This window comes from Triticum aestivum, chromosome 7A (genome assembly GCF_018294505.1).
Source record: "Triticum aestivum cultivar Chinese Spring chromosome 7A, IWGSC CS RefSeq v2.1, whole genome shotgun sequence".
NCBI classification, from domain to species: Eukaryota; Viridiplantae; Streptophyta; class Magnoliopsida; order Poales; family Poaceae; genus Triticum; species Triticum aestivum.
This window is the reverse complement of record NC_057812.1, coordinates 72,037,668-72,045,418: the sequence shown is the minus strand read 5'-3', so window position 1 is coordinate 72,045,418 and position 7,751 is coordinate 72,037,668.

The following is a 7,751-nucleotide window of genomic DNA, read 5'->3' as shown; positions in this document are numbered from 1 at the left end:
CCCCGACCCCCTCCTCGACCCCCGTTGCCCCGTCCTCTGCAACCCACGGTGAGGCCCTCGGCCTCCTCTTCCCCTCTCCGCCGCTCGTCGTGCTCCTCGCTACGACCCCGCCCCGTGCTGCTCTGCAGCGTGCGCGACGAGCCCACGCGCCGGTCGCCTTGGCCGTGCCCATGTTTCCCCCCCGCTCTGCTCCGCCTCCGGCCGCGACCAAGCTCGCATCCGCTTGGCCCGCCTTCCCTGCTCCCGTGGGCGACGAGCCTCCCCACCGGCTCCGGCGTGAGCCCCCCCCGCTGTTGCTAAGGCCACTGCAACCGCCGTGCGCACGCGTCGCCGCCCCTGGTGCCACTTCGCCCCTGGTGTTGGCGCCGTCGTCTCGCCCCCCGCCTCCGCCTCTGGCCCCGCAGGCCACCGCCACGCCGGCGGCCAGTTCTGCCACCCCGCGGCATCTCGGGTCTGCCCTGCGGGTGCAAACGCCCGGGCGCCCGCTGCCCGTGGCCCCGCTAGCGCCCGATCCACTAGGCCCCCTAGGGTCAATGACAGGAGGGCCCGCGCCCCAGAACGTTTTAGTTAAAAAAAAAGAAGAAGAGGGAATTAAAGAATTAAAAGAAAAATATAAAATAAAATATGATAATAAGTAATAAAAATAATTAATTAATTAATTAACTTAATTAATTCTGATTAAGATAAACGATTAAGATTAATTAACCTAATGATTAATTAACCTAATTAACTACTGTTAATTATCTAATTAATTAGTATGACAGTGGGGCCCACCCACTAATTAATTTTGATTAATTTAATTAAATTGTTAAATTAAAATTTGTCACTGACCAGTGGGGCCCACTGGTCAGGTTGACCAGTCAACCATGTTGACTGCTGACGCCAGCATGACATCATGCTGATGTCATAAATCTAATTTCGAATTTATTTAAATAGTTAATTAAATTCCAAAATTATTAAAATCCTTTAAAAATCATATCTTTTAATCCGTAACTCGGATTAAAATATTTTCAACATGAAAGTTGCTCAGAACGAAGAGATGAATCCGGATACGCAACCCGTTCGTCCGCCACACACCCCTAACATATCAAACTCGCAACTTTCCCCCTCCGGCTCCTCTGCCCGAAAACATGGAACACCGGGAATACTTTCCCGGATGTTTTCCCCCCTTCACCGGTATCACCTACTACCGCGTTAGGGCACACCGAATACCGCGTATCGCCTGGTTATATTTTGTGATGCTTTGTTTGCTCTGTATTCATTATTTCTTCCCCCTCTTCTCTCCGGTAGACTACGAGACCGACGCTGCTGCTGACCAGTTCGACTATGGAGTTGACGAGCCCTCTCTCTTGTCGGAGCAACCAGGCAAGCCCCCCCTTTGATCACCAGATATCGCCTATTCTCCTCTATACTGCTTGCATTAGAGTAGTGTAGCATGTTACTGCTTTCGTTAATCCTATCCTGATGCATAGCCTGACATTGTCGCTACATCTGTTGATACCTTACCTGCAATCCTAAATGCTTAGTATAGGATGCTAGTTTATCATCATTGGCCCTACATTCTTGTCAGTCTGCCTTGCTATACTATCGGGCCGTGATCACTTGGGAGGTGATCACGGGTATATACCATACATACATACATACTATACAGCTGGTGACTAAAGTCGGGTCAGCTCATTGAGTACCCGCAAGTGATTCTGACGAGGGGGCTGAAAGGACAGGTGGCTCCATCCCGGTAGAGGTGGGCCTGAGTTCCCGACGGCCCCCGACTATTACTTTGTGGCGGAGCGACAGGGCAGGTTGAGACCACCTAGGAGACAGGTGGGCCTGGCCCTGTTCGGCGTTCGCGGATACTTAACACGCTTAACGAGATCTTGGTATTTGATCTGAGTCGGCTACGAGCCTATACGCACTAACCATCTACGTGGGAGTAGTTATGGGTATCCCGACGTCGTGGTATCAGCCGAAGCACTTCAGACGTCAGCGACGGAGCGGCGCGCGCCGAATTGGACTGGAACGCCACTAGGCTAGGTCTGCTTTCGGCCGCCCACGCAACGTGCAGGTGTGCTCAGGGCGATGGGCCCAGACCCCTGCGCGCTTAGGTTTAGACCGGCGTGCTGGCCTCTCTGTTTTGCCTAGGTGGGGCTGCGACGTGTTGATCTTCCAAGGCCGGGCATGACCCAGGAAAGTGTGTCCGGCCAAATGGGATCGAGCGTGTTGGGCTATGTGGTGCACCCCTGCAGGGAAGTTAATCTATTCGAATAGCCGTGATCTTCGGTAACAGGACGACTTGGAGTTGTACCTTGACCTTATGACAACTAGAACCGGATACTTAATAAAACACACCCTTCCAAGTGCCAGATACAACCGGTGGTCGCTCTCCCTCAGGGATACGAGGAGGGGATCGCCGGGTAGGTTTATGCTATGAGATGCTACTTGGAGATGCTACTTGGAGGACTTCAATCTACTCTCTTATACTTGATGCAAGACGGAGGCTGCCAGAAGCGTAGTCTTCGACAGGATTAGCTATCCCCCTCTTATTCTGGCATTCTGCAGTTCAGTCCACTGATATGGCCTCCTTACACATATACCCATGCATATGTAGTGTAGTTCCTTGCTTGCGAGTACTTTGGATGAGTACTCACGGTTGCTTTCTCCCCCTTTTTCCCCTTTCCTTTCTTTCTGGTTGTCGCAACCAGATGCTGAAGTCCAGGAGCCAGACGCCACCGTCGACGACGACTACTACCCCGGAGGTGCCTACTACTACGTGCATCCCGCTGACGACGACCAGGAGTAGTTTAGGAGGATCTCAGGCAGGAGGCCTGCGCCTCTTTCGATCTGTATCCCAGTTTGTGCTAGCCTTCTTAAGGCAACTTGTTTAACTTATGTCTGTACTCAAATATTGTTGCTTCCGCTGACTCGTCTATGATCGAGCACTTGTATTCGAGCCCTCGAGGCCCCTGGCTTGTATTATGATGCTTGTATGACTTATTTTATTTGTAGAGTTGTGTTGTGATATCTTCCCGTGAGTCCCTGATCTTGATCGTACACATTTGCGTGCATGATTAGTGTACGATTAAATCGGGGGCGTCACAAGTTGGTATCAGAGCCAACTGCCTGTAGGAATCCCCCTTCCAACTCCTTGGCCGAAGTCGAGTCTAGACTTTACAAAACTTTTACTAACATGGCTGTGCGGCCCATGGGCCCACGTCGCCATTGGGTGGTACTAGGGTCTTTTACTCCTCGACCTTTACTCTGGGACTCTGAGCTCTCTTCTATTCGGGTTAAATGATTTCGCTAAAAACAAAACTAACTTTAGGTTCTCGCAAGTACTTTCTCCCAGAGAGCCACTTGTTACCGATGATCGCCTGCTGCACCAGAAGATTTCGAAGATACTCTCCGATTTTCTCTCGAGACCTTGTGCCTGTTGCTTTTGCAATTCTCGACCACCGATAAATCCGTATGGATAACTACTTACACTTGCCATTCATACGATCATCCCCCAGTGATCTTGTTATTACAAGATACCCCGAAGTTTTCTCTATTGATCCGAGAATACTTTGTGCCTACTGCCCAGCAGTTCCTTACTACATGAATACCCCCTCAAATAAATACTCGCACTTGTCGAGTATCCACTCATCCCCTGTTGTTCATGTGTTACACAAAATTCTTCAAAATACTATTCGATCTTCCGAGAATCCTCTGGAGCCTTTGGCTCTTGAAATTCTTGCTTGCTTGCATTATGGTTAATCCCATAAGTCTCGTAGTCATATTGACATTCCTTGTCATTATCATTTTGAGTCTGTTGACTCAATATGTTTGCGAATACCCGCAATCATCATTGATCCTTATAAATTACCTTTCCGGCTGAGCTGCCATTCTTTTAACTGGAATTGCTTCTCGACCAATCCAAGTGTCGTTGATTGTACCCTAAGGCTATTCAACTTATCCATCCCTAATCAGAGCATTGCTTCTGATCCCTTGATTTGGAAATCATAATTCCTTTGCATTTGACAATTGAGTTAGTCAGTTGTTTCTATAATCTGATCTCCTTGCAATCTTCTTCCTCTAGTTGAGTACCGATGCTCACGTCAGATCCCTTGTGAACCACCAGATCCTTTGTTGGATTTTATCTGACAACGCCCTTCATATTCAATAACCTTGTGAGCCCTTCCTCTGATACATAATGCCTTTGGTAAATTGTATCCTCTGCTCTCTTAACCATGCTCTGTCTTCGAGCTTGAGTTAATTACTTCTAAAGATTCTGGTATATGATTCTAAGATGCCCCGATGGGTTGAACCTATGCCTTCCTTAATAGATGTGAACTCGAAAGTTTTCATGAGTCGTACTCTTCTGGTATTTTGCCAGATAAAATTTCAAAACTACAACTTCATTGAGCGCGAGAAGTGAACGAAAGGTTGTGCATTGGAGAAGTGGGGGTCGACCTTGAACTTTGCGTTCATGCCCATGGACACGATGTACATCTTCTCATCGAAGCTTCTTTTAAAATCAATTATTCCCTTGGTATAAGTTCATCTTATATCTGAGATCTGGCCTTTTTGCAATCGTGGTTCTGACCATGTTCTCCTTTAAATACCATTTCTCGTGCAAGTTTTAGCACTTGTCTTCTGTAGAGCAATACCCCGGTCCAACCTCTACTTTGATCTGTCATCGAGTATTACCCCCCTGGTATCTCGAGATTATCTTGGAACTGCATAACTTCTTATGAGTTCTTCATCAAGTGCTACCTTCCCACTGATTCCAATTTTTCACGGGCTCTGAGTTATTAAACACTCAAAGACACCGATAACTGGACCGAGTCCGCTCTACGGCTCAATAACTCTTCAGTAAGCTTCTATCAGTACGAGTTTGTACCCGATCACGCCATTCCTAGCCTGTTTGGCTATATCATTGTCGTGATGATCTTAACTGTGCAACCCGGCCCTTATTCTCGGAGCACCAATTTGCGACGATAGCTAAGCTTACGTCGATTTTCCTCGTCATACCCTTTCACCTTAAACAACAGGCTTGAGTTCGAGTTTGTGTCGTACCTATGGTTCCAATAACCTCTTGCTTCATCATTCTTTTGACTTGTTGTGATCGCGGATCGATTACATCTTCGTGGAATCTCTCGACAAATGTGTCATGATCACCATCTACATTCTGATGCTCTTCCAGGATATCAATTGAATTAATGATGAGAAATACCATCCTTGCCCTCGATGATTTGTGTTGTCATCGACCTCTTTATTGCGTTCCCTCCAACAAAAACTTGTTTGTGTTCTGTGTTATACCTCGAGTTCCTTGCTACCTAGCATTTGTTCTTCTTTACCATGGAGTATTACCATCTTTTATGTCAAGAAGGTCGTGAGGATTACTCCACCTCTTAAGAATTCTTGGTATGGTGATACTTCTCACCCTCACCATTCTTTCTTGGTACCCGTGTTGTTTCTAACCGGAATACCGACAATTGAACTATGAGGTGTGAATTCAAAACTTCTAGCAACCCCATTGCTTTGAAGTAATGGTCGAGTTTCATTCTAATTCTTTTGTTCGTCAAGTCACCACTCTAACATTGATCGTGCGACCCAACCCATATTCGGGCGCACCATTCAACCAATGTTTAATTATGTATGTTTTCCTCGAGCATATCCCATTATATTGTTTAATCTGACAGATGTTATCCCCTTATCCACATAATTGTGGAGATCCATCTTTTGGATACCTCGTTGAATTATCGCTGAGTCCATCAGCCACCTCATCATCCTCTCCTTGGGTTAATGATGAACTCTTGTTAACGGAAATCACTTCTTAGTTCATTTCCCGAGAATCTTACAGTGTCATCCCGTCAATTTGTGTTGCACCTTTCTTCTCAGGCACCCTGAGCCTGAGGTATCCTGACACCCCTCATATCTGAATCTCCATCAGATATGATGGTTGGGACAATTTTCCAAGAGTCTTGAAGTTGATCCTTTGATGACCCGGTAACATGATGTCATGCCTAGAACCCCCCCCGGCTGGAGGACCTATCACTATAGATTCCTTTTCAGCAAGGTTATCCATTCGTCCATGAGGAAATTGTAAGACTTATTCTACAAGTTATTCCTGATGGATCCTTCGTGTTTCCAAAGTCTGATCTTCACCTGAAGACCATGTCAATGCTATCTCGAAGCATGTCAATGGTACTCCGATTTTCAATAGGAACATTTGAAGCACGATGCTAACTTCTATTTATCACTTATCCTAACACCGTTGTATGGGTAATATCATGAGATTCCTTCCCCCTTACCTAAATGGTTTTCTACTTTATATCCTGTCATGGATATCATGCTCTGCTTGTCATTAGGAAGGATATACCCCTGAAATATGTGTTTAAACACATTTTCCTTTCCATTGTTCTGTTTAATCTGATGATCATATTTTCCTTCCATTGGTTTGTTTAGACCTTTGCTATGATCTATATGATATAAGCAGTAATAATCCACTGCTTGTGCAAACACCCCGATGTACAACTCTGTCAGTAAGACCCTGTTTTTATTGTTGATGACATTCCGGTAACCACCGATGGATGAGAACTTTGCCTATTGGTCCGCCTCGTTCAACGAGCAGGAAAATGGTTCTCTTCGTCCCTCGCCCTTGGTACCTATGCTGTTGCCGGCATGACCCTCAGACTCTCCTCTGACATGCCTGGCTAACATGATCGAGCAGATGTCACCAACCTTTCTACTTTTAACCACATGGTGGGCCCATAACCCACAGTTTCACAGGATCGAAATCTGACTCTCTTGTACACCCTGTTGTCAAAGTTATCCCTCGTGCTTGACTTTCTATGTAATTCACGGGCCACCCGCCTGTTGATCTATTCTGTATCGGACACAATACTTATTCCTGTTGCCCTGAACCCCATTCACACTCTGTTCCAGGCAATGAACGATTGCCTATTCGCTTGAAAATTCTTATTGCACCATCTTACTTTGCTCTCGATGTGTTTCGTTTGTTCAGCTCGAGAGATACTCATATGTTCATACTTGGGAAACCCCCAGAAGATTTTCCCTTATAAAATCCTATCGTTGTAGAAGCTGCACCTTACCTATTCATAAGTACGTTGGAGTTCCCAAAGAAAAGGATGCCGACTTCACCATGATGACCTGAAGCAAAGAAATGAAGACATCAACGGAAGGGATCAACCTCTTCGAAAGGGCAGCCAAGACCGAGAAGACTCATTAGGTTTTTCGCTACGAGCACCTTTCCCCCCTTAATCCACCGCTTAAATCTCGGGACGAGATTTCTTGTAGTGGAGGAGAATTGTGACGCCCGGGTAATCAAGCTACAGTAACCCTCTGCTAATGATGCCACATCACTTCGATTATTTTCGCTAATCTCGCGTTAGTTCGGAACCGATTTAAATTCATATTCAAAATCAAGCAAACAATAAACGTTTTCAAAAGTCAAAACTAAAATGTTCTAAATGTGACAAATAATTCATAAGTAATGTTGGTGGAGAAACCACATTTTTATAAAAGTTCTAAATGCATTTAATTAATTAAACAGTAGGTAAGACAAATACATAAATGCTTTGGTATTTTATAAAATACTAAACTATATTATTTGGGGGTTAAACCTTTTTGTGGTAGAGGTATAATTAGTGTTACTTTTTAAGGTACAACTTTTATGCTTTATAAAACTAGAATAAAATAAAACAGTAACAGAAAAGAAATAAAATAGAAAAACAAACTAACAAAAAAAAGGG